This window comes from Onychomys torridus, chromosome 3 (genome assembly GCF_903995425.1).
Source record: "Onychomys torridus chromosome 3, mOncTor1.1, whole genome shotgun sequence".
Lineage (NCBI taxonomy): Eukaryota > Metazoa > Chordata > Mammalia > Rodentia > Cricetidae > Onychomys > Onychomys torridus.
The window spans coordinates 37615165-37633604 of NC_050445.1; the positions used below are offsets into that span (position 1 = coordinate 37615165).

At 44.5% G+C, this 18440-nt stretch overlaps 1 protein-coding gene across 2 annotated transcripts in view; it reads left to right on the forward strand.

The window, feature by feature from the left end:
• The window catches only part of Plxna4 (plexin A4), a 461538-nt gene that overhangs the window by 17611 nt on the left and 425487 nt on the right, over positions 1 to 18440 (forward strand). The gene's annotated exons all lie outside the window — the stretch shown is intronic.

Here is an 18440-nt window from a genome sequence, read left to right on the forward strand (position 1 = left end):
AGGGGAGATGATGCATATGCTTTCTGCTGGATTGTTTCTGGGTATCTCAGTTGCTACTAAACATGGCTGACCTCTGGGCTTCCTCATGGAATGGAGCCAGAACAAGAGTGGGGTGGGGGCACAGGCAGTGCTTTGAGGCACTCCCCTTTCAATAGTTCTACAGCAGCAGCAGGATTCCTGTTCATCTCTACTCATACCTCTGTGTCCAGTTTTGTGCATGCTTGACTTTTCTCAGGATATTAAGTACCAATGAGGCTGCACTTCTGTCCTTGGAAAAGTCAGTGGTTTCCCTGGTTTATCTGGTAGTACACTCTTTCCTTTCTGGGGGCAGAGAGAGTGGCTGGAGACCCTGGGAGGGGAAGTAACCTAACCACAGTGCTTCTGGTCAGGATGGCAGGGGAGCTGTGGACACACGCAGCCCTCCTGGTTGTGTTCCCTCCACACGTGTCTCTAGGACCCTGCTGCAGTGCCTGTAGAATGGGCATCTGAGTCCTAGCCACAGCTCTCTCCAAGGCCTGACACAGGTATGGATCTCCACTGCTCCCCCTCTTCCTGTACTGCTCCCTCATTGACCCATGTGTTATTAGATGGGCAACTGGTCATCTGGTCAAATGAGAAGACTCAAGAAAAGAGGCATTAAATGCCTGGGATTCAACATGCCAACTGTGTACCTAGTGTCAAGTTGGTTGGAGACTCTGGGCTGATGGTGAGCCCCAGACTGTGTGTTGAGTGGAAGTGGAGCGAGCAAGCTTTGCTGATGCCAGCCCTTTTTGCATGAACTGCTTCTCCTCATTCCATTCCCCTTCATTCCTCCTTCCAGGACTTAAGCAAGACTGGCCTTTCTTGGCAAATACTTAGACACAAGACTCATTAAATAATTTGTATAAACTGTGTTTATGTTACTGGCTGTCATTACCCAGTGAAATACTATTTTATTTGCATTAGGATTTATAGTGATGTAATCGCTCTCAGTTTTAATTTGATGAGGCCTGGGTTGGTGTGTTCAGGAGAGCCAGAGTACAAGTCTAAGACATACCACACAGCCAAATATAGAAGACAAATTCTGCAACTGTCAAATAAAATTTCTCTGGCACATATTGTTTTGAAAGAATGGCATTTTCACTTAATACTTCTATTTGCAAACTTTAAAATATTGCCAGGCATGGAAGAGATTTTTAACTGGCTAACCAAGTTTTTGGGTGCTCTTACATTCCAGCCATTTCCTGGGTCCAGGCATTTTTGTGCAGCAGCCATAGCTTACTTAGAGACTCTCTGCAATGTCAGGCTGCCAAGATTTTCCTGGTAAATTGCAATTTATTGACTTTATTTTGGGTATTTCCATTTACTTAATTGCACATTTCTTGAGAGCAACCATCTTCTTCCACACATTTATAATTCCCACTGGACCCAACATAATGTTTGATTTTCTTCTTTCTTTCCACATAGATACTCACTAAGTTTTCTGATCTTCAAAAGAAATGTGTTTTTTGTTTTGCCTTTTAAAAAGAATTATTTTTTAAGATAGATTCTACATTATAGTTCAGGCCAGTCTTGAATTCCCAGTGAACCTCCTGCCTTGACCTCCCGAGTTGCTGGAATTGTAAGCATGTGCTATCACACCTGGCTAAAAAGAAGGGTGTTTGAGTGTCCAGATGGTGGAGGACATTAGCTGTTGGGAAGCCAATGAGTACTCAGGAAGTGGGAAGCCGTTTTGCAGGACAGCTGTATGTGGAGATGGCTATGTGTGTCTATTCTGTTTAGTCATCTTTACCTCCCAGTGGACGGTGAGGGCATCTAGTGAGCTGGAGCTTGATCACCAATTTACCGTATCTCATGGGAGGCATGAAGGGCTGTTAAGTCTTCCTTTTCAACATGAAAATACCACAAAACTGGGCTGATTTCCTGTTGTCTTGGGCTGGAAAATTCTGAGCTTTTATAAATATTTTTGAAAAATGAGAAATATAACTTGGTTGTAAAAGTCCAGGAAATAGAGGTCTTTCCTTGAGGGCACAAGCAATTGCCCTTGGCAGTGGCTTACCTATTTTCATGCCTTCTCTTCCCCACTCTTTTTATCTTCTGTGAAGAAAATATCAAATAGCAGGCTTTTGCCAACTCACTTCCTATCTGTCTTGTCTGAGTCAAACATCCTGGCGGGGTTGGCAAGTTGTGAGCCTTTGCAAGGGATGACGGGGACTTCCCAACTCTGGTAGTAGTTAGACAGGCTCTTTCTCTTTTGTTGCCTGTCCATGTTGATTAGATAGGGGTGACTCTGACTCTGACTGGCCAGTCACAACGTGCAGCAGGTGAATATCGCAAAGACCAGGGTCAAAGTCACATGCACAGCAGGCTTTAGGAATTAGGAGTGGCACTGCCCACCTTCATTGTGGGTATGTTTTATATGGTCTTCTGCAGTCTGGTAGTTTTTACATATATATTTGCTTGAAATTTAAAATCTGAACTTATTTTAATCACATTTAATTTTGGGGTAGAGGGACCATTTTTTTGACAGATTGCTTCAAACTGTGGGTCATCCCAATCAGTGGCCTGAGCCTTACTGTAATACCACGTGACTACTCTTGTATTATCTCATTTGACCGTCCCAAGTCTTAGAATTTGTCACCTGCAAGTTTGATAAATATGATTCTTCGTCTTCATTCAAATTACTGTTAAAAATGTGAAAGAGCCTAGCACCAAGGACAGAACCCTTTTCCGGGACACTTCCTGGAGAGGCTCCATTCTGAGTTTGACAAACAAACATTGAGTTACCACCTTCTCTGGGTCTGGGACACAGTGGAGTGCCAAGGACCCAGCATAGACTCTGGAGGCAGACAGGCCCTCCAGTGCAGCATGACTTCTGCCAACACCATTGTAGGGACAGATTGCTTTAGTAACAACAGATAAGTGACGGCTGTAGGCCTCCTTCTATGCTGCCTGCCACTGGAGGCAGCCTACCAACCCACTTCATCCTCTCCTACCAGCCTTTTTCCGTCATCAGGCCCACCCCATTCTCACAGGTGGGGGAGGACCTGCTGTCTGTCCCAGTTGGTCTAATAGGAGACAGATTGCTAAGGTAGCAAGTACCTCCAGCTCCCTTCCCCCACCCTCCAGCACACATAGGGCATGTAGGACATGCAGGTGGCAGAGGCTCCTTCTTTGGGCCCTGGAGTGGGGCAAAAGTCTTTTCTGGATCATCTCCAGATGAGAAAATTTACAATGCACTGTTCTGGTGACTCTGGGGAGTTTATCTGAGGTGGAGACAGCAATGCTTTGATGCAGTTCCCATCCACCTTCTGGTGCATGGGCTCTCAACCTTCCCAATGCTGTGAATGTTTAATAGTTTCTCATGCTGTGGTGACCCCTCCCCCAACAACAATAAATTACTTCTGTTGTGACTTCATAAGTGTAATTTTGCTACTGTTAGGAATTGTAGTGTAAATATCTGTGTTTTCCAATGGTCTTAGGTTGTGAAAGAGCCTTTCACAACCCACAGGTTGAGAAACACTGTTCTAGTGGGATCTGTAGGCAGACTGCTCTGAAGGCTGGAACTCAGACATAATGGGAGCCCTAGATAAGAAGAGATCCATAAAGGGCTCTGAGCTTGTCAGACACTTATGCCCATAGGGCAAAGATTTCTGGAAGCTACTTCTAACCAATCATCTGTCTTTGATATCACTTTCCAATGAAAAATTCTTCCTAACATCTCTCATGCTCATTAACAAATCCAGTAATGCCTGCTGAGACAGTGTGGTAGGAACACTAAGTGTAGGCTCTGAAGGAGGCACCCCGCCCCTCCCAGTTTGCCAGCTCTGTGTGTAGACCTCTTGATCACAGTGCTCCAGATGCATAGGAATGGAAGTGGAAAGCTGAAGTAGTCAAAAGCATATTGGTTCTCCTTTACTTGGGGCTTCACTAGCCACAGTTTCTGTTGCTTACACTCAGCTATGAACCTGAGCCAAGTATACTAAATGGAAACTTGGAGAAATTCCTAAGTTTAAAATCATGCACTATTGTGAGTAGCGTGATAACATCCCATGCTCTAGAGTTAGTCTCTCCCAGGACACCAGTGATCTCTTTATGCCTTGTATCCACATTGTGTATGCTACCTGTCCTTTACTCAGGGCTGTCTTCATATGGTTTTCACAGTACTGCAGTGCTTGGGTTCAAAAACTACTCAAGTGGTAGACTAAGGCTATTTTCACAGTGCCTACATCATTCGACTTCATACCATCTCATTACATCTCATCACATAGGGATCACACAATCACAGGTAGAGTGAGTCACTATAATTAGATATTGAGGGAAGATAGAGATTTCCATATTTATACTATATTCATCACAGTATATTGTTATGTTTGTTGTATTTTATTATTACTTAATTGTTAATTACTTATTGTGCCTAATTTTTAAATTAAAGTTTATCATGGGCATGCCATGTACATGTAGGAATAGGCAGTATATATGATATTCAGCACTATACATATAGGAATAAGCTGTATATATGGTATTCAGCACTATCTATAGTTTTGGGTACCCAGGGGGACTCTTCAAATGTATCATTTATGGATAAGAGGAAGACTGTTGTAATTCACCAATATGTTAGCTTCTTTGTCTGTGTCCTTGAATATGTTACTTAGCTCCTTGGCTATCCAATTTCTCTATCACTAAAAGGTTGAATAATACATTAAGGACTACTGTGGCAATTAAATGACACACAAGGGAACTAGTTTGTGTATGGTTTGACATTATTAATTGTTCAATTGGTAGAAACATCCACGATGTTGTGGAAAGTTATTCCCTGCTCTCCAGACCTAAAACTTTCTAGTTCTGCTTCTTGCCACTCTGTTCTAGACCAAAGCACTTGAATCCTCTCGGTTTACAGTCACATCTGGTTTTGTGCTGGACTTTGGCAATCCTTGGGGTTCTGTGACCAAGAGGAAGATCAGGTGGCAGTTCCCACCACATCCATTCTGGCTCTCTCTCTGAATACGACCTCTTAAAGAGGGACTTCAAATATTTAAAGGGATTCCTTCACTTTTGGAAGATTCAAAGATTCCCCAAGAGTCTAGATTTTGCAGCCATGTTTACACAACCAACCTGGGCACAGTTTGGCCATTTATTTTGCCAGTACCAGCTTGCAAGTGTACTTTATTTTTATAGAACTTGCAGAGGTGACATGGATAATGCTCCTCCGGACTGTAAGTATGCTTATTGGCTTTTTATCCTGGTTTTCTACCCAGGACTCTAACTGTGGTTTTAGGAGAGAGAATGCAGGAGATTCTTGGCAGTAGCTAGCCACTACTAAATACTTACTACGTGGATACTGTGCCAAGCATCGTAGGACACGATCTGCTAATGTTTGCCTGCAATGAGTCCCAAGGCTGATACAGTTCACTGGAGACCAGAGAGGTGTGTGTTCAGTGTGTGTGGCATCTACAGACTTGAATATGCTCAACTGTATCCAACTGGGATAGTTATGAAAACACCCCATTTCTGCTTTGTTCAGCCCTAGGCCCTGGTTTCCTGCCAAGGCAACCTTAGACCTCATAGCAAGGGCCCCTGAGATTTTTTTCACAGTGTGTGGCCATCTATCCAATCAGAATCCATTGCCCTGAGGTGTCCTGTTGTCAGAGAATGTTCAGATCTCCTGGGCTCTGGAAATAAGTCACATCTCTTCATGATGACACACTCTTCAGCTTGGAACATTGCACTATTCACAGATACACTCTTACTGGGAGAAGAAAGAACCATGGGTTGACTGTGGTGAAGGATGGGAACAAAAGCTTGGAGACCCTGATACCACCCCACTCTGTATTTTGAAGATGATGGGGCTGCTACCAACACAGTTTAGCCAGATCTGAATAGGATGGGTTACCCACTGCAGGGTACACCATACAGGCTAACTGTCACTTCTCTTCTGGCCTCCAGAGGAAAGTCGGAGTCTCTGGTACATATTCCTCACAACAACCCACCCCAGCATTTCTGTCACAGTCATCCTTGATTCTTCATCCCATCTATAGAGAAGAGCCTATGGCCCAGAGGGCCTGTGCCATTGCTGGACAGCGTGTCCTGATATTTTTGGTTTGAAAATAGTCATCATCGACATATCTGTGTCTGTATCTATAATCTTCCACCACCATCCAAACAGTTAACCTTGAACAAAATTGAGGAGTTACATTTTTCTGTAAGCATACCATTCAATGTCTCCTTCACATCTCTTCTTTCCTTTCTTTAGACAGGGTGTCTACTCCTCTCTAGTTTATTTATTTTACTTACTTTATTTTTAGATAGGGTCTCACTCTGCAGACTAGACTGGACTTGAACTCACAGAGAGCGTCTCCTGCCTCCTATACTATAGTTCTGACACTGTGTCCCAGAGGTGAGAAAGCTGTTTCCACACGCTCCGTTGCCAAGTCTTGCTGCTTCTTGCACAGGAAACTGTCTCCTTTCTCTTCCAGAATGATTTCTGCTTACCATGTCCTGATTGACCAGAGGGGACAGAATTCCCTAAGCTTTGCTAAGCATTGGGGTAAGCCAGTGAAGACCCGGATGTCACACCCTCCCTTTCTTCCTCCCCCCCCTCCAGTATCTGCTGATCTCAGGGACACAGATGTGATGGCGAAAGCCCACTGAGACAGGGCTAATTGTATATTTTCACTCATGGCCCCTGTTGCCTGAGACATTCTTAGGCAATCCTAAGTTTATAGATATATGAAATAGGTTTATAACTCAAACATTTTCTAATTATAACTCATAAAGAGTTTATTTTAAAATAATGATTTGGCAATTATATATAGTTTTGTCATTTATTAAAGATTTTTGCATACCAGTAAGGTGGGCACACTTGTTTATTTTTACCTAAAGAATTAAATCTTGGCTGGAAATTTTGATACTGGCAGACACAGAACATTCTCAGCACTTTTCAGAGTTTATCAGTATTTTGACATTATAATCATCAGCGCAAAGAATGCTACTTCATACAGATGCACAGCACAGAATGTCAGAAGAATGGCAAGGTCCATTTTAGAAATCTTTGGAAGTTCTGCCCTAATCTGAAGCCACAATTCATTTAATCATCCTTTTAAAAAATGAAACTTAAGTTGGCAACTCAAACAGCAAGTTTAAGAATATTTATTCTTATTTATGTGTCTGAATGTTTGTATATGTATCCTGTGCTTGACTGGTGCCCCAGGAGGCCAGAGGTGAGCACTGGATCCTCGGGAACTGGGATTTATGGACAGTTGTGAGCTGCCACACTATGGCTGCTAGGGACTAAACCCAGGTCCTCTGCAAGAGCAGCAAGTGCTCTTAACCACTGAGCCCTCTCTCCAGTGCCTCAAACAGCAAGGCTTAAAAAACCTGTACACATTATTTAAAAGTTATTTGTTTGGCGATTAGAATTTAACTACATCACTCCTCCTTCTCCTTTCCCTCCTAAACCAGCAGTTCTCAGCTGGTGGGTCATGAACCCCACAGGGGTCACATATCAGCCTGCATATCAGACATATACATTATGATTCGTGCAAAATTACAGTTATGAAATAGCAATGAAGTAGTATTATGGTTGGGGGGTCATGACAACATGAGGAACTGTATTAAAGGGTCATAGCATTAGGAAGGTTGAGAACCACTGGCCTAAACCCTCCTTTATATCCCTCCTTGCTCTTAAAAAAATTCTTATGTGCTGAGGGGTGATGGCAGAAAAATAATAAAAGTCTATATTTTGCTTTATCAAATTGTTATGTTTTGATGAGAGCAAAAAATGTTGTGTGTAAGGTGCAAAGGGGTCTTGAACCTGAGCTGAAACGCTTCAGGTAGTTCCTCATTGATGTTGCTTGGCAGGGCGGCATGCCCAGGGTGAGGTTCATGTGTTGTGTGTTCAGACCCGAGGCTGCAGTGGAACTGCCCGCTGTCACATAGGGAGTGCTGCCCAGCACACCTCGGATTCATTACATCCTTGATTTTGAATTAATTTTTGGTTGTTATGCTTCTGGAAACCTTTGACTGCTGCCAAGGTTTTCTCCACCTCCACAGTCAATTATGTGGTGACCCACAGTTTAAGAAGCTGGGCGGCAGGCATAGGTTGTTGAAAAGCATAATGCTTGACCTGAGGAAGCATCATGCCAACGCGGCACTTCCTAGGATCTTGACTGGTACAGGGGACATTGATGTAACTTCTGGAACCTGACAGGGAAGGACTGTGTGTCTCTGCTGACCTACCGTCTATATTTCTCTGGCTCTTGGTGCATTTCCTTTCATATGAGGAACCTGACAGGAAGTTCTGCCCCTGAGCTAATGGCTGATACCCCTTTGCTCTCCTAATGGGTCAGGCCAGGTGATGTTTTGACAGTGCTGTGAGCCTCTTGGGACAAAACATGACTGGCCATAATGTGGAAAATCACTGAAGTGCCGCCGAGAGCTGCCTTCTCTGCTGTCCCCACACTTCCTTTAATATGTGTCCTCACTGCCATTTCAGGAAATGTGGGCTTCAGGGTGAGCAGGTCACAGGCCAGACCTGGTGCTAGAAACTGAGCTGAAGATGCAGGCCCTCCTGGGCCTCTAGATCATACACGTGCAGAGATGGGTGCCAGGTAGAAGCCAGCAGACAACATGCTGTCTGTGAGCCACACTTCTAGACTGGCTTCTCCACCAAGCAGAATGAAAAGGAAGCTAATTTCCATGGTATGGGGGGGGGGTGTCCCATTGCACCTCGGTAGCCTCCCCAGGGCTAATGAGCCAATTCTGTCACCTGGCAGGGCTTGCCATGGGCAATGCTGGGCAACTGGGAAAGGTTGCTTGGTTTCTCACTCTCTTTGAGTCTGCTACATGGTCCCCTTCTACTGGTGTTCCTTAGCCGGCTTTGGGGGAGGGGCTGAGGCGCCCATGGACCTTGTACACATGGGTGTCTCTTCTAATATCCGTCTCCAGGAAAAGGAACACCGGGGTTCTTCTGTGTAGGGATTTGCAGCCCGAAGGGGTGGGCCTCCAGCTGGAGTGAATCACATTCCCATGCTCACCTGCGCTCCATCAGTGATCGGAGCGGGTCACTCCACTCCACCTGGAAGCCTCACACCCGCCAAGCTTTTCCTCCTCTCCCTTCCTATAGCCTTCCTGCTCTGTTCAGAGTTGTGTTACAGGAAATGAAATGTGGAGTTGAAGAAGGAGAACAGTGTTCTCTTAGAGGTGAGGACCTCTAAGGCTGCCCCTGAGGGTCAGGCCCCTGACTTCTCAAAGACAGGCATCTTAGGGTAAAAGGGAACCTAGATTTTGGGGGGACTAAGACTAACCCCCCCCCCCATGACTGCTTCACAGAATCTTTGGGAGAGGGAGTGCTCACTGAGAATTCAGCCAGCTCTCCTAAGCTTGTTCTTAGGATTTCCAATACCGGTCTAGGAGTTAGGTCTTCGTTCTGGGTAATGCTTCCAGCTGCGATCTTGTCCAGCTGCGATCTTGGACACTGTCTCTGAATGGCTTTCCCAACTCCAGTTAGCTTCTGTCCTTCCTGCTGGTCATATTAACTCTCACCAGGAGCTTTCCGGTGGAAGGAAGGAGGCAGGGCAGGCTTCCCACCAACAGTCAACTTTGGCTGCATCTTGGTCGCATTCAGGACATTGATTTTACATGTCCCCTCTCAGCAAACCTGTTAATAAGATTCCTTTCCTGCCTCTCCTTCCTTTCAGCCTGGCCCCGACTCCTGGTCAGACCTTGATTACATGTCTCATTGATTCCATTCAGCTCTTTATTAATACGCTAATTAGTATGTTCATTTAAAGGAGACTGACACCGCTTTTATAAAGTAAATGGACAGAGGTGCAGGTTAATGGAAACTTCTGTTTATTTAACATTGATGGCTGGTGTGAAGAGGATTCGTTTGGGATGTTAGAAGGATGCAGGGGGTTTTCCAGGGCTTAAGTCGCTTTAGCCGACAGTCAGTAGCACTCTTTGAAAGGTGACACCTGGGATCATATTTCACTTTCCTTCTGTGATTATGGACCCCATGGTTTGGTTAGAGAAACTAGAAGGTCAAAATTCACCTCTTGTGCGGGGCTGGCCAGACAGTCTTCTGTAAACAGTTCTGATCTAGCTGGGACTCCCTAGTCACGTGGCAGTGCGCAGGACGCGCACTTACTGCCCCGGCTGTAGGGCTGTCATATTCTGCAAGGAAAAGCCCGAAAATGGACAAATGTTGCTCTTCTTCATATTGGTCCTTCCTGCCGTTCTTGGGTTGCTTGGTGTTAATGAGGGCAGGTAAATTCTGTAACAACTGCCAACTCTCAGTCTTTAGTATGTATGGGGTTTTGCTCCATACAATCATTCAGGATCCCAGGTGCCTTCTGTCTTGTTCCACTATCTCTGGGACTTCGTAATTCAATACTGGTTTTTCTGCATCCCACCAAGAGGGAAAGGAGGAGAAGGTACAGAAGCCCCCACTCCTGTGCTTTGGAAATAAATTCCAAGACTCATTGTGGATACCTGAAAGCTGATAGTTCTGAACTCTACCACAAAAACAAAACAAAACAAAACAACAAAACAAAACAAAACAAAACAAAAACCCCAAGAAACAAAAAAAACCAAAACAAACAAAAAACCCCCACCAACTGAGATGGCTATTAAGTGGAGGTTACATGAGGGATTGTTGAGGAAAAGAAACATATGCAAACTGTGTGTTTGATTATGTGAGTCTGGAGAAACCTATGGATCAATATGCGATGCCAACATTTTCCTGAACGAAAGAAAAATGTAGTGTAGAGAGGGAGAAGACAAAAAACAGAAATGGGTTTAGACTTCTTTGGTGCCAAGGTGGGAGTGGTGGATTGAGGAAGTTAATGAGAGGTGTTTAGAGCTAGGCCTAGATGGTAACTGGACGGGGCAGCTGAGGGGCATGGCTGAACCAGTGTGTAGCCATACTCCACCAAAGAGAGAAGTCAGAAACAGAACAGAAGAAGGTGTGGGAAAAATGTGAGCTGTTCTTGACAACCTTTGAGAGATCTATAAAGCCTGGATAGAGATATATAGGGGATGGCTGTGTTGCTGTCTGGGAGTCAGGGTGAGAGACAGCAACTGAGGTCTAGACTAGGGATAACATAAGGTGTGGCCAGTGTAGCTCCCCAGGGAAGTGGGTGACATAAGAACAGAGCCAAAGCCATTTTGGACCATTGGCTCTAGATTGCTCCTGGGTCCTAAACTTCCCTCCCTGTGAAGTGGTGACCTGCCTTCTTGGTTTTCTCCCCTCCCCCTCTCTTTTTAAACTTAATGCACAAACTCCACAAGGATGAGCTAGGAGTTCCTTTTTGAAATCATTGAATTAATTAATTTGTTAATTAATTGTATGGCTTTATGCATGCCACAATGAATGTGTAAATGTGTAGAGGGTCTAGAACAACTCTTAGGGGTCAATTTTCTCCTTCCAGCATCTGGGTTCTGGGGATGAAACTCAGGTTGTCATGCTTGGTGAGTGCATGTCTCACCAGTCCTGTGAGACATTTGAAGGATAAAAATTTTAAAAAAAATTTATTAAGTCTCACACTGCTTTACAATCAAACACACTCCAAAGAGAACTTTAAAGATGCAGCCACAACTTAACCCAACTTTTAGTTTGCATGACTGATGAGGCTGCTTCTTTGCAGCCCATTTTCAAAGACATCAAATCAGGCAGCAGACCAGGCAGAGGAAACCTGCCCCAAGAGGTATTTCACACTCCATTTATTTTGAATGCTTTATATTCAGGGTCTGTGGGTCTAAGTTTCAGAAATCCTTGGAAGGACCAGATACATCACAAGTGTCTAGGTCACTGTGTTGAGTCCCAGGGATTTACAATTGCCAAGTGCATCTCATGTGCATTCATGTTCAGAACCATTTCAGGGTCTGAACTCAGCTGTTCAGTTCAGACCTCAGGACAATGAAAACTCACTGAAGGTTCTGTACAGAAGATGAAGTTTCCTTGGCCTGAAGTTTTCTTAAGTGGGGTAAAGGTGCTCTTTATGCAGATTAGGAAAGAACAGGTTGATGTTTTGTTTTCCTCGTCTGGCTGGGTATTTATTGGGAAGTGTCATCATGGCATACTTGGTCTGGGTTATTGGCCATATTATGACTGGCTGGTTAGGATGGATGGAGGAAATAGCAAACCCAAAACACCTGCTACCATCCAGCTGCAGCGCTCTGGTTGATGTCTCTGTTATCGGTGTCCATGGCTGAGCCCCCTTCTTCAGTTCTTTCCACCAAATAAACTCCCAAAATGCAGGTGAAATGATGAGACTTACATCAATAACAAACAAACAAATAAATAAAAATACTTGCACTTGAAATTGCCTGAGGCTCATCTGCTTATTGTAGAAATCCTCAGTCATCTCCCAATTAGAATTAAACTCTACTCTGAATTAATTTTGCATTAGGATTTAACTTGATTAAAGACAGAGGCTGGCTGGGTGAGTCTTGAGCTCCATTTCCTCCTATGACAACCAAGTGTAACTCAACAACCACATCTCTCTAACCCCTTCCCAAACCCCACTGGATAAGGGATGTGGCATTCCTCGAAACTCTTTTGAGGCTTTCCAAAGCACTGCTTTGTCTGTCTCCTCTCTCTCCCCCGACAAGCAGCCCTGGAGCAAAGCCACCCATTGAAAGGGCTCTGTGTAGCTGGGTTTTTCTTCAGTTTCATGTTTTGTTCGACAGCATTGGAACTGTTTGGGCTCAGACTCCCCGGGGCTGTGTGTGCGTCAATACAGTCTTTCTGTCCTAATTTGGTCATGGTGATCTTGGGCTCTGTAGTTGTGGCCGCACAGAGAGGTGCCTTCTACTTTCTTGTCATCCCCAGGGCTTGTTTGTAAGCTGCTGCATAAGGTTGGGGACAGAGCCACCCAAAGAACAAAAAACAAGGCAAATTACTTGCTGCCTCCAAAGCCAGGGATTGGATTCTTCTGGTGGTTGAGTCTGTGGGGTCTTGATGTTTTCTGTGTCCTCCATGCTTACTGTTGGAATGTCTGTCCTTTGTAGACAAATAAGTAGGAGTCCCTGTTAGTACTTCTAAGAGAAACCCTACACCCAGGTTCCAGCTTCTCTTTGTAGCTTCTGCCACCCCCTGGGTCTTCAGCCATGCCTTCTTGCAGTTGGAAGAATAGGAGAGCTGGCACTGGAATGAAGGAGGACTTTGGGTAAGTGTGATGGCAAACTTAGGTATCAACTTGATTCCTAGAAAGAGGAAACCTCAGTGGAAGAATTGTCTTCATCAGTTGGTCTGTAGATGTCGCTATGGGGAATTGTTTTGATTGCTGGTTGATGTAGGAGGGCCCAGTCCACTGTAGGTGGTTCCATCCCTAGGAAAGTGGGCTTGAGCTGTATAGGAAGGATAGCTGATCATGAGCCTGAGGGCAAAGTGGTCAGCAGCACTCCTCAACCTCTGCTTCAGTTTCTGCCTCCAGGTTCCTGCCTGACTTCTCTTAGTGATGAACTGGTGTCTGGAAGTGGGTACACAAAACAAATCATTCCCCTGCCTCAAGCTTCTTTTGGCTGTGGTGCTTACCACAGCAACAGAAAGCAAACTAGGACATTTAAGTAGTACTCAGAAAACCAATAATGAAAGCAAAGATGTACACCTTGGAAGCTTTAAGAAAGCATTATCTTGGAAGCTAACGGTGAAAACTCTGGAATCCAATACAGATTCAATTCACAGCCTGCCACTCCTTAGCTTGGGCAATGGCTTAACACCGCCCCCTCCACATACACACCCCAAGATGACTACTTCTTCTGTGAAGTGGAGATGCTCTTCCCTTCTTCAAAGGTGAAGTGAGGTGTGTGTAAAATGTTCAGCCATGATGCTTAGTCTAGACCATACCTTGCTAAAGAGGATGGCCTTGTATATTTTCCTAGTGGAAAAGACATTGACCTTTAAATCCTCTCTGCTGCTGGAATCAGGGAAATGATCGCCATAGAGCCAGTTTGCTGTAATTCAGTTTACCTTTGCAAGGGAGGAAGCACTTGAAAATGAATGCGTTTTTCAGGACATTCATAACTAATTGCCATCGTTTCAGGCTCCCTTCCTTGAATAGTGGAACCAGGTGGTCCCCTTTGGCATTTGACTTGCCTATGTTCCTTTTATGGGTATCATGGGTCATGATTTTCAAACCCTGCTTAGCCCAGAATTTGCCTGATGAACTTTGGGAAAATTATTCCTTCATAGCCTCATCTAAGACTGATTGAATTAGACTCTCCAAGGGTATTGGGAGTAAGGAGTGGGCATGGTAAACCTTCTCTCTCTCTCTCTCTCTCTATATATATATATATATATTTATATATATATAAAATGTGTGTGTGTGTGTGTGTGTATGTGTGCGTGTATCAAAAAGAAAAACAGAGACTGGGTGTAGCTACATGGGAGGGTTTAGAGAGATGAAAGAGAAGGGAAAATGACATAATTATAATTTTGGAATATAAAAAGTATGTTTTCAAAGGGAGGAAGGTGAGTTTGATGGTAATCAGTTTCGGAAGCCCAAGGCAAGGTCATAGTTCACTGCTAGGCAGTTTGTTTCTGTCGTTTCCATTAATGGTGTTTCTTCTCTCTGCTCTCCAGAGTATCATTAAAAAACGGAGTACTCAAGGGACACTCAGCATCTGCCCTGTTCTGTTCCTGAATCTAAATGAGTGTCTGGTTGTGTGTTAATGATGGCCCTATTGGCCCAGGGGTACTACATTCTGGAGATATTCTTCCGAATGGCTTCCTCAATAATTCTATTTTCTTCTGTTCTTTAAAACTCGACTACAAGTTGGATTCCTTCCTCTTTTAGTTCCCCCAGCCCAGCTCTATAGCATATTGACCACACTAACGGCTGACAAAGAGAATGGAAGATCAAGTTCATCTTGGGCAAATCCAGGGCAGTGGCTTCCTCTGTCTCTTTCCTTCATCTTTCTGGCCTTCAGACCTCATGTGAGGGTTCATGCCAGCTGTGACCATAGGGAAATATGAGAAAAAGAGGACAAAAGCCTAAGTGTGTGGGTTCTTCTCTCACCAGTTCTTGCTTTTTCTTCATGTTTTCCTACTTGGTACTTGTTATTCTTGCTAAGTTTAGAGTCTACGCTGTCTTCCAGCCCCACCAGACAGACTGCTGGAGAATCTACTTCTTCATATGAGAACATAGTCTGGGAAGCACCGTGGGTCCCCCTCCTACTCTTCTGCATCTCAAGGATAGGATTTAAATATTGCAAAGTGATCATATTCTGGAATCATGCCAGCTTTGTTATTCATAGAAATCATAGAACTCAAGGGAAGGACCAGCAGCCCTCAGGTCTGTTCATTTCTAAAGATCTTACAGCACTTTGATAACATGGGTCAGGGTAGCAGGCTGGGGTCTCCCTTCTTGGCAGATGATGCTCTGAACCAGGAGAGGGCAGTCCCTTGTGATAGGAGCTGTTGAGTCAGCTCTTGGCCTGACCATGGAAAGGGAAACTAGATCACCCTGAAAGATCTTTAACTCGGTGTCAATCTCCTGCTCCCGAGAGGAACTAAGGTTTGTACCCTAGCAGTCTAGAAAGCATTGCCCCCCCGCCACATGTAGGTTGATGTCCTCAGAAAGGACTAAGAGATACCCTAAAGCCTAGTACCTTTCAAATTGACCCAAAACTAATGGTTTTCAGATGTAACTATTCACCAGAGCCCCCAAAACCAGATCATATTTTGTGTTTTGCTTATACCTGTGGAATGCTTTGCTGTGGCCAACATTTAAAAATTAGGAAATTGCAGTTCAAATGTGGTTTTGCACTTCTGTAGAAACATAGGTCTGTCTGAGAATCCTGAACCTTTAATCCTGAATTGGGACATCTGGAGGGGCCTGGAGCCACTTCCTGGTAGAGCAAGCTCTCCAGCTGGGAAAGAACACATCCTTCCTAGCTTGCTTTAGCATGTGATCTTACTTGTCTTCAGCTCTGGGTTGGCTCCTGCATCTGGGAGACCTGGGAGACCTGCCCATGCTATAAGAATGACCTGAATATCCAGTGAAGGTACAGTTTTCCAGGCCCTGTGTCTCAGGAACTTTGCTTCCCTAGATGTGTTCCCGCTCCAAGAAATTGTACTGGAGGGCTAGTGGCCTAGAGCCCAGGGTATGGTTTGAAATGAGAAGGGAGAATGTGACTGTCACAAACACAACCAAGAAAATCCTATTAATGACAAAGATGTGTATCTATCTTTGGTACAGGGTCTAGAGTCCTGTGTTATGTGCGGGCACAGAAGACCCCCTTGGCTGTGTTTTGCTCTCACCCTCGTGGGTGTGGTCTGGAAGGTACCACCTCCTTTGTGGTTCTGATTGGTGGGCAATGGTTGCTTCACTGAAGCTTCTTGAGAGACAAAATGATGCCCCTCCCTGCTGCTCTTTCAAAATGGAAGCCTCATGTTAGAGTCAGTGCTTGGAGTGCATGGAAATGATTCCAGAGAGTCAGCAATGAATGCAGGAGTGTGACCCAGAGTGGCCAGAGGGAAGAGGAGCTAAGAGAATAGCCCAGAACAGTTGGATCCCTACTACTTGGACCCTCTTGTGTGTTCTATTTTTTATGGTCTTAGAAGCATCAATTTCCTCATACCTACCATCTAGTCCTTCGCCTGCATTGCTGCCATTATATTTCAGTCTGGATATTAGCTTTGAGTATAGACAAGTTCCTGAAGCTGTGGCTAGAGCAAGACACCCTGTGTTCTCTATAGAAGGAAAGTGTCTGTTGGTCTGGCTCAGCAGGTGCACCACTCTGGAGACAGTTGTTTAAGCCAGTACTCCCTTGGACAAGCTCCTAATGACTGGAGTTATTAAGGGCAATTGCCCACTTACTAATATGTTTCTAGAATTGGCTGGTTATTAATGGTGCCCCTATTCTGCCTCAGTCTTCTCCTCTTGTTATTCTACCAATCAGCAGAAATAGAACCCTCTACCTCCTGCTGGGTCTAGACTTTGCAGGTGCCTGATAACTTAGTGGATTGTGCCAACCAATCAGCCAACCTTTCCATACCTAGCAACACTGACTTTTCTTAGCCACCTCTACCCCATCTCACTCCTTAACACCTCAATCCTAACTTATCCTTATCCTCACCTTTTCTTCTCTTCCTGAAAAAAAAAAACAAAACAAAAAACATTCATGGAGCCCTTCCTACCTCAGAATTACGGGAATTCAGCCGCTGCTTCCCATTTTATGGAAGAAAACCTTTGATAGGAAAGATGTCCGAACATGCTCCCATGAAGGTCCCTTCTTGGAACTGTGTAAAGAGAGAGCTGAGAAGGCCTTGGGTCACTTCATGGCTGTGCTCTCGGGTAGCAAGGATAGAGGTCAGCTACCACGGCAAGCATTAGGTTTCAGCAGTGAACTGGCAAACATGACCAGCAGGGACTTGATCATCTATTTCTGAGAGAATTTTCCTCAGCCTTCACTTTGCTGCAGTAAGGTTTTCAGTCACCTACGCATTCTATGTTTTAATGTTCATGAGTTGCAGCAAGGCCACACATGAAATCTTACCACACCAGGAGACAGAGTCCTTTAGGGGAGAGTTACAAGGAACGTTCATACAACTTGAGTCTGCAGGATGCTGGGAGATGGGTCTCCACTCTCTTGAATTTCAGGTGTGAAGAGGGAGAGGAGTCCTGGCATTGGATACGGAAGAAGCTTTTTGTAAGTCTTATTGATTTGGTGAAGACAATTAATAAAAGAAGGTAAAAGCAAGCAGGTCCTGTGGTGAGCTTGGCCGGATGTGGCTGGCTCACTCTCTTCAATAGCTCAGCTTCAGCTTAGATCGATGCCAGGCTCTGTAATTTATTTATGAAATTATATAGCCCTTCCTCTAGTAACATTTTACTTTTATTTTATTTCATCTTCCAGTTCCCTACAGTGGAAGCAGGAGTTATTTCCTCATAGGAAGCTGCCTTTTGACACTTATTCATATAAATGGAAGAGTGGATGGGGGAAAATAGCTGTAGTGTATGGTAGACATTTAGACCAAAAGCGATGTGATTATAGTTTAAAGGTTTACATTTCCATTGAATCAACCCCCTAGAAACCTGGCAAGTTAATCCTAGTGGTCACTGTTTTATCACTCAGTGGAGCCTATAATGACAATCTATGGAGTCCCCTAGCATCACCTGTCTCACAGAGGTTGAATGTGCCCCTCTTATTCTCTCCATACTTGAGTCTATTTCTGCATGTCCTTTGTTTTCTATAGTATCTCCTGGTCCGTGTTTCCATAGTTCAGAACCTCTGTGTATTAACAAGCATCCTTCAAAAGGATAATACCAACCAACTTCATAGATAGAGAATGTCTGCTACCACAGAATAGGGTACACACCCTCTGTCTCTCCAAGAGCTTGCCCTCCTGCCTGACCATAGTGACATAGATGTATCCTCATGTGGTATTGTCCCTCATGGAGTTTTCTGGGTTGGAGAGAGGCCAATGTCACTCACTTCCGACTGAGGTCTTTCCC